Source organism: Nannospalax galili, unplaced genomic scaffold (assembly GCF_000622305.1).
Source record: "Nannospalax galili isolate Female #2095 unplaced genomic scaffold, S.galili_v1.0 scaffold281, whole genome shotgun sequence".
NCBI classification, from domain to species: domain Eukaryota; kingdom Metazoa; phylum Chordata; class Mammalia; order Rodentia; family Spalacidae; genus Nannospalax; species Nannospalax galili.
The window spans coordinates 3690851-3699306 of record NW_008349068.1 but is presented as its reverse complement, the minus strand read 5'-3'; the positions used below and the strand labels follow the sequence as shown (position 1 = coordinate 3699306).

The following is an 8456-nucleotide window of genomic DNA, read 5'->3' as shown; positions in this document are numbered from 1 at the left end:
TTGAAACTAATTTCCAAATGTGATAGGATAAAAACAATACAGATGTGGTGACATCTTTAATCCCAGGCCTCCAGAGGCAGAGGCAGGCAGAGCTCTGTGAGATCGAGGCCAGCCTGGTCCACATAGCGACCTCCAGGAAGGCTGGGAGTAGAGAGACCCAATCAAACAAAACAAAACAAAACAAAACAAACAAAACAGATGTACTTACTACACTGCTAAAGCAGCATGTGCAAAGCATCACCAGAACAAGCTGGATATTACTTGTTTCCTCGAAGTTAATAAGGTCTCTCTCTCTTTTTTTTTTTTCCTGTTATGAACAACACCCATCTTAGAAACAACAAAGGACCCACTGGGAAAGTCACTCTGAGATGTCTAGACATAGCCCTGCCACCCCACACCTGTCCTTCTGCACCTGAGTGGCAGATGCAGTGCTGAGCTGGGCTGGCAGTGGTCCTGCATGTCCACGGGAAAGAGTGGCCCACTGCACCCAGGCTGGATGCTGACTGCTTAAAGGGGTGGCTTCTGTGTGTCTTTGGATTTCTTTCTTTCTGATCTTGGCTTTTCCTTTTCATAGGTTCCTTACTCCTTCTTTTTGTTCACGGTCTTGCTCTTTATGGGAGCAATGTTTAGGTTTCTGCTTTGTTGCTGTTTGTTTCGTTTGTTTTGTTTTGTGAGACAGGGTCTCACACTGTAGCCTTGGTTGTTCTGGAACTCCCGATAAGACTAGGCTGGCCTTGATCTCACAGAGATCCACCGGCCTCTGCCTCCGAAGTGCTGGAATTAAAGGCTGGGCCACCGCAAGCAATGTGTTCTTAACTGTATTGATTACAAAGCCTCTCTACGTACCAGCTACGGCACATTCCATCCAGTCCGTTGTTCCTGTTGTTTCTGCTCTAGTTTTCACATTTTGCCTCTTTTGGCAGTTCTGTTGCTTCCCTCTCCACATCCTTTCCATCAGAGGGACGGCTTCTGGGATCATCAGGTGCTGCTGGCACGAAAGAAGCTCTTCCCCGTGTCTGCACAGGCAAGGCAGGAAGGAAGAAACCACCAACCTTCCCTGTTTACTTTGAAGGATACAGTTGCACAGTCGAATGGAGGGCGCAAGTCGCCGGATGGAGGCAATATATCAAACGGCCAAACAGGTGTAGGAGGCGATGTACAAGGGGTACAAGGCAAGAGCTAGAGGCTGCCTTGGGTTCAATGGACACCCATTCTGGCGGTAGCTACCCAGGCATCTCCACCTCCAACTATGCAGAAGTTCTGTTCCCATTTCACTTCCTCTCTCTCTTACTCCCTTTAAGATGAACAAATCATAAATGAGCTTAGCTCTCTCCCCTACTATCAGTAGGTACGAAACGAAATCTGTTTTTACCACAATAATTTTTACATTTATGTGTGTGCGTATGTACGTGGAAGCGGAGGTGTGCGAGTGTCACGACAGGCATATGGAGGTTGGAAGACAACTTGTGGGAATCATTTCTCTCTTGCTACAGCTGGTTGCAGAGATCAAACTCAGGTTGTCGGGCTTGGCAAGTGCCTTGACCTGCTGAGCCACCTAGCTGGCCGGGTTCCCACCACTTTAAAGCACTATTTTTCTTTCACATCATCCGCCACTACAACTCAGATCTGAATCGGAACCACCATGAAGCAGCCAAACATGATACGGGCACCAGCAACATGCACCACCATCAATGGCTTCAGTGTCTGATCTTGAGTCCAATCCTTCACCCAGTGCTCTCAAGGACAGTAAGAACAGATTTTTACTTGTATTATTTTGGGTGTCCTCTCTAAGGTGGGTTTTGAGTACCAAGTCTCTCTTGAAAGGTATTGCAAGAGCTAAAGTCCTTCCTTGGGGCTCCATATGTTGAGGGAGTTCATTCCCTAACTCTGTAATGCTTTTTCCTGATTCCTTAGAATTGTCTCTGTGCGACCCAGTTGTCTCCCATGGGAATTTCTCAGTCAATTCAAACTCTACAGCACACTACAATTCAAGCCTCTGTTTCTCTAACCTTTGCCACTACCATCCTAGCATCATTCATTTTCTTTCTCACTGACAAACTTTGAATCACAATGACCATCTGGGGCTCCTGAGTTATGGCCAATAATCCACCTAAGGGGAGACAGATCAGCAAACAAAAATCTCAGATACAGGCTAGTCCGCTTATTTTACCTGGTATGAGGAAATTGGGGAAAGCGCCTAAATATGTCAAACCTCATTCAAACTCTTAAGGCTTTTAATCTCTACTTTCAAAAACATTCTCCTGACCCAGTAAGTTCTGCAGCAACCACAAATACCACCAAACGGCCTTTTCCACTAACCAAACCTATAGTTCCTCAGCTGGCTTAACTGTAAAAGCTTCACTCTGTCAGTACTCTGTGTGCCTGTGTGCATGCGTGCGTGCATATGTGCATGCGTGTGTGACCCCACTGCCTGTTATATAGACTAAACACTGTGTATTGCTGGTGGTGTCCAGGCGAACCAACACAAGAAACATTTAAACTTGGTATTGCTATGACTTACATTACCACCAAGGATTTCTCCAAACCCTGAAAGGGAAAGGAAAATTTACCGAACAATTTGAGCGATTTTGTGAACAAATCTTCTGAGATTCTCTGACCCATATCTAACCTATCCATTCATAGGTGGGATCTTGAAATATTTCATTTGACTTGAAAAAGTCAAATACATCGCCATGTTTTAGGACTTTCGGGGATTTCATATGGTTCCCAGGGAAGAGTCACAGAAAAGAGAAAAAGTGAAAAGAGAAAAAGCGCTGGGCAGCATCCTCAGTCCAGTCCAACAAAACTGACCGGCCACATATGCAAAACTATGAACAGAAAAGAGACAAACATTTATAATTTTTATAACAGAAGCAAACCTGGAAAGAGCATTAAAGGCTCAGAACTAATTTCCAGAACTTCTGCAAACGGTCTTAAACCAAAATTCATCTCTCTCTTCCCTTCTCCCCCTTCGCCCACCCACCCACAAAACTCCACATAACATTAAGTAACAAAATACAGGCATGTCAGAGTGTCAGACATTAGCTAGCCCAACACCACACAATGATAGTATTTCCAAAAACATTAAACAATACGAAAGGTAGGCTTATGGGGGCTGGAGAGATGGCTAAGTGGAACTGATAAAACCACTGCTGCTCTTGCAGAGGACCAGGTTCAGTTCCCAGCCCCCACATGGTGGCTAACAACTGCCCATAACTCCAGTTCCTAGAGATCCAACACCCTTTTGTGGTCCACAGGAATTGCACACACGTGGTACACCTACATACATGAAGGCAAAATACTCAAATATATAAAATAAAAATAAATAAATTTTAAAAAATTAAAGGTAGGCTTATGGCACTGCAGTTAAAATAATTAGCAAAATTTGAAAATTGTAGTGCATAGCCTGCTCCTAAATTATACTACCCAATTCAAATCATTGCCAATGCTATAAAGAAAAATAACACGGGATCCCAAGTCACTGACTCTCATAAGGGAGAACCCTGAATACAATCCTAAATAACTCTCTTGAAATGAATGTTCAGTGCCCTCACTGATGCCAACCTCCAAAAGAAGAAATAACCCTACAAACTAAAGGGCACCCCATCAGATCTCTGATTGATACTGGCAATAAGTGACATTTCTTCCCTCACCACCACCTTGTTTCCAACTTTGCAGTGAGAACGGGCTTTGGTCTTTTGTCACATGAATTCCCACTTTCCAAACCTCTTTCCATTTTGGGGATTTCGTAAAGCTTCATATAGCTTCCTTCTCAGTTCAACTAGTGCTGTAAATCTGTTAGAAAGAGACCTTCTCAGGCATCAAAATCCGTTTTACCCTAATGGGCTACTCCTTGATTCCTCCCCGTCATGGCTATGTCTCCCAATGGCTTTGGGTGGCTTCCCTGAGTTCCTCTTTACCCTTAAACTTTGCATTTATTCAGCAAAGGATTTAAGTCAACAAAACTCCTCTTCATAGTAAATGAATGGCACAGGTGTCAGATGCCACAATGCGTAGCTCCTGAAGGCAGAAGCTAATCTTTCGGAACACCTCCCAGAGCCCAGGGCACAGTTCCCCACACACAAGCCACAAGCGAACATCTAGAAGCACTCCCGGGCTAGAACTCCCAAACAAGCTCCCCTCCCCTATCACTTTCTAGTTTCACCCTCCACCCTTGGATTTCCGGGTAACTCCCTTGGTTTTCTTTCCAGTCAGGCTGCCAGCAAAGCTTTATAAAAGGTTTCAGGGAGCTGAAGATGGGAAGGAGTGCTGGACATTGCATGTCTTTGCACACATGAACTCACTGCAGCTTTGGTTACGTACATGTACACAGACCTGCAAAGATCAAGCCAATCAAAAATTCCAGCAGGGAATCGAGGCTGGAGAGATGGCTCAGCAGTTAAGAGCACTGACTGCTCTTGCAGAGGACCCGGGTCCAGTTCCCAGCACCCGCTTGGCGGCTACAAAGCCCTCTTCTGACCTCCGCGGCACTGCACGACACGGGTACACTCACATACATGCAGGCAATACACTCATACACATAAAATAAAAATAATAAATAATTTTTTTTTGTCTTTTTTGAGACAAGGTCTCCCTGTAGCCCCAGCTGTCCTGGAACTCACTAGGTAGAACAGGCCGGCCTTGAACTCACAGAAATCTGCCTGCCTCGGCCTTGAACTCACAGAGATCCGCCTGCCTCTGCCTCCCGAGTGCTGGGAGTAAAGGCATGCGCCACCACGCCTGGCAATAAAATATATTTTTTTAAAATTCCATCATGGAATGTGTGGGGAGGGAGCCATGTCTTGAGGCACCATCATCTCTAGCTGGGGAGAAGGAGGAATCCGTTTTCTTTGGGGGGCAAGGTCGCAGGTAGGTAGGACATACACTTGCAGGCAGCACTAATTGGAACCAGTGGATTATTTAAAAACAACAAAATAAAAAACAAAACAAAACACCAGGCACGATGACCCATACCTTTAATCCCAGCACTTGGGAAGCAGAGGCAGGTGAGAGATCTCTGTGAGTTCAAGGCTAGCCAGGGCTACATAATAGGACCCTGTCTCAAAGGAAACAAAAAGAAGATATGGAGATGGAGGGGGACATGCTGGGGAGATGTGAGAGAAGCAGCAGGAGTTTGGGAGTGAATATGATCAAGATACATTAGATATTTGTACAAAATTGTCAAAGAATAAATAAAAATATTTAAAGGGCCAGCAAGGTGGCTAGGCAGGTAAAGGGGCTTATGGCAAAGCCTGAGTTGGATCCCAGAATCTACATAGCGGAAGGAGAGAACCTACTCCTGCAGGTTGTCTTCTGACCCCCTTGTGTGTACAGAAGCATTTGTGCACATGCACGCACATGCACGCATGCACACACTCATACAACACAAATAAATACATATAACAAAATTTTTTAATGGGCCAGCAAGATATCTCAGAAGGTAAAGGCACTTGCAGCCAAGCCTGTCCACCTGAGTTCCATCCCCCAGAACCCATACAGTAAAAGGAAAGAATCAACTCTACAAGTTGTCCTCTGACCTCCGCATGTGTAACATACACTTGTCCAAGCACATATGTGTGTGCATATGTCTGCATATGTGTATATGTGTAAATAAATCAATAAATAAATATAATTTATCTAAAAAATTATGAGAGCTGGGTATACCGCTTCTGAGAATGTATCTGGAGGAACTGAAGGCAGTGTACAATAACGGCACCAGCACAACCACATTTATCAAAGTACTCCTCACAATAGCCAAGTTATGGAACCAGCTTAGATGCCAGTCAAAGGATAAGTGGATAAAGAAAACATGGTATAACTACACATAAAGAACAAAATCATGTTGTCTACAGGAAAATGTTTGGAACCGGAGAACATCATGCTAAGCAAAATAGACCAGATGCAGAAAGACAAAATATCACGTGTTCTCTCACACACAGAATCTATATTTCTTTTCAAAAGACATGAAAGAAGGGTTATTTTGGAAGAGAGGACCAAGAGGAAGTAATGGGGGTGAGAATATAACCAAAGTATGTTATATGCATGTATAAAAATGTCACAACAAAATCCACAATTTTGTACCACGAACAGATACAAAATTTAAAATAAATAAATAATAGATAAATAAACAATAGAACAAGAATTGGCAGTATAACTCAATGGTAAAATATCTGCATAGCATGCACAGAGCTGTGGATTAAAACTCTGGCTGTAGGAGAAAAAAATTAAGTAGATAGGTCTCAGTGCTCTGAAGCCTGTAACCCCCCAGCACACAAAAGAATAAATAAAAGGTGCCCAAGAGAAAGGTGAGTTTAAGTGAAAAGGCAGTGAACAGCAGCGAAGAATGGCCAACTCTACCCTAAGAAAGTGTAAACGAATTCAAAAAGGGCGATGAAAAGAGGACAAATCAGTTCTCGGCATCTGGCGGTGACAGCGGCTGCCCTTGGTGCTGCTTTCTCCTCTGCAGAGCAAAGCTCAAAGCTCGGTACAGTGTCCCCAATCCAACATGGTGCTCTTCTATGGCAGTTCTCACCAACCCTGTCCCAGTGTGTGGTCGATCTTCTTGGGACTGGAGCTGGGCAAGATGGCTGTCAAGAAGTTCAGCAACCAGGTGAAAGTGTGAGAGAGAACATGTCTATACCCACATGCCACGTGGCTGTGGGGAAATTAACCTGATGGAGCTGCTCACCTTTATCAGTGCATGCAAGACTATGTCATCCTCCAGGGTGACTGCAGCGATCTCGTTTCTCATAAGCCCAGCAACATGACCCAATTTTGATGAAACTTGTGGTCAACAATCTGTTGCCGCTGGGGCCGATCCCATCCTCACTGTAGCCCAGTTTGCCTCTCAGATTCAGGAATTCTTTGATGTACCTGTGGATGAGGAAAACATCACCAGGTGGTCAACTTGTATCATCATTTCCTCAGATGCTAGGGGATACTTAAGGGGGTCAGACAATTGCTGACAGTTTGAATGTGGAATTTGCTTTGATTCAAGGAAAGAGAAAGTATATGAAGTGAACTGAAAGGCTCTGGTAGGCGACATGAAGAATGGAGTGGTCATCCTTCTGGATGATGTGGCTGATGAGTGAGACCATCTGTTTCACTGCAGATACTCTACTCAGCTGGAGCCACTAAAGTTTGTGCTATCGTTATCCATGAATCTTCTCTGGGCCAGCTATTTCCAGAATAATTAATGCTGGCTTTGAGGCTGTTGTCACCAACTCAATTCCATGAAAGAACAAAACGAAACACTGATCCAAGATTCAGATGACTGACATTTCAATGAGCCTAGCTGAGGCCATCCAAAGACCCCACAATGAGGAATCCCAGTAGGATCTGCAGCCACATCTCACTGTAGTCTCATAATAGGATGCAGAATGTGGTGCAAGCCTCCTGTCTTCTTTTTTAAAAAATCTGTTTGCTATTTTAATGTTAGGATCCAACAGTACTAGGTTGATCACAGGTAAAACGAATCTGATCTCGTTTGTTTGTTTGTTTGTTTGTTTGTTTGTTTGGTCTCCCTGTAGCCCCAGCTTGCCTGAAACTCATTATGTAGACCAGGCTGGCCTGGATTATCCACCTGCCTCTGCCACTACTGGGAGTAAAGGCATGGGCCACCTTGCCCAGCCGGACCTCTGTTTTTAAAAGGAAAGGGACAAAGGGAGCCAGCAAGGTGGTTCAGTCAGTAAAGGCACTTGTTGACAAGCCTGAGGACTTGAGCACCGTGACACACAGGCATACACACACACACACACACACACACACGCACACACACACACACAAACAAACGCGCGCGCAGGAAAACAAGCTGAAACAACTACCCAAGAACTAAATGGACCTGCAGGAAAGGGAAGAAATTAACAACAAAACGAAATGCCAGCACCTGGGAGACTGGAGAAAAAAAGGCAAAGGCTGATTAATACCGTGTATCTTACCTTCCCAGTGGCCCCATTTTCCTCCCGGTACAAGTAGGTGATTGTTTCACAATGCTGGGAATTGAACCTGGAGTCTCCTGCCAGTGCTAGACAAGCACTCTACCACTGAGCTGTAATCCCTAACTTCTATATGAATACTTTTTTATCAACTGCTTCATAAGTACTCTGAAAACATTTTGTAGATGGAGGGAATCTTACTTCGGTTCCTTTTTCAAGTGTACTTTTCTTTCCCCTAAGGCAAAATCATTTGTTATTGGGTTGAACAACGAGAAAAGAAACACAGTATTAAACAATGGAAGGCGCTGAGTGTCGTCGGTCTGCTTACCATTATCTGTGTTGGGTGAGTAGAACTGGTGGTCCTTTTTCTATGTAATACAAAGCTATAGTGAGCTGTTAAATTTTACATTGCCTTACCATTCATTTTCAGTCTCAACTGGACTCTGTTATGCCAAAAGTGGGGCTCAGTCACCCTTCACAGTTGAAAGTTTTATCAGCCCCGCAAAGTGATAGGCACAGACT

The 8456-nt window shown here is 44.3% G+C and overlaps 1 pseudogene; it reads left to right on the top strand.

Moving 5' to 3' along the window:
• The first annotated feature begins 6644 nt into the window (after positions 1-6644).
• On the top strand, positions 6645-7335 carry LOC115072552 (annotated as a pseudogene).
• The last annotated feature ends 1121 nt before the right edge of the window (positions 7336-8456 follow it).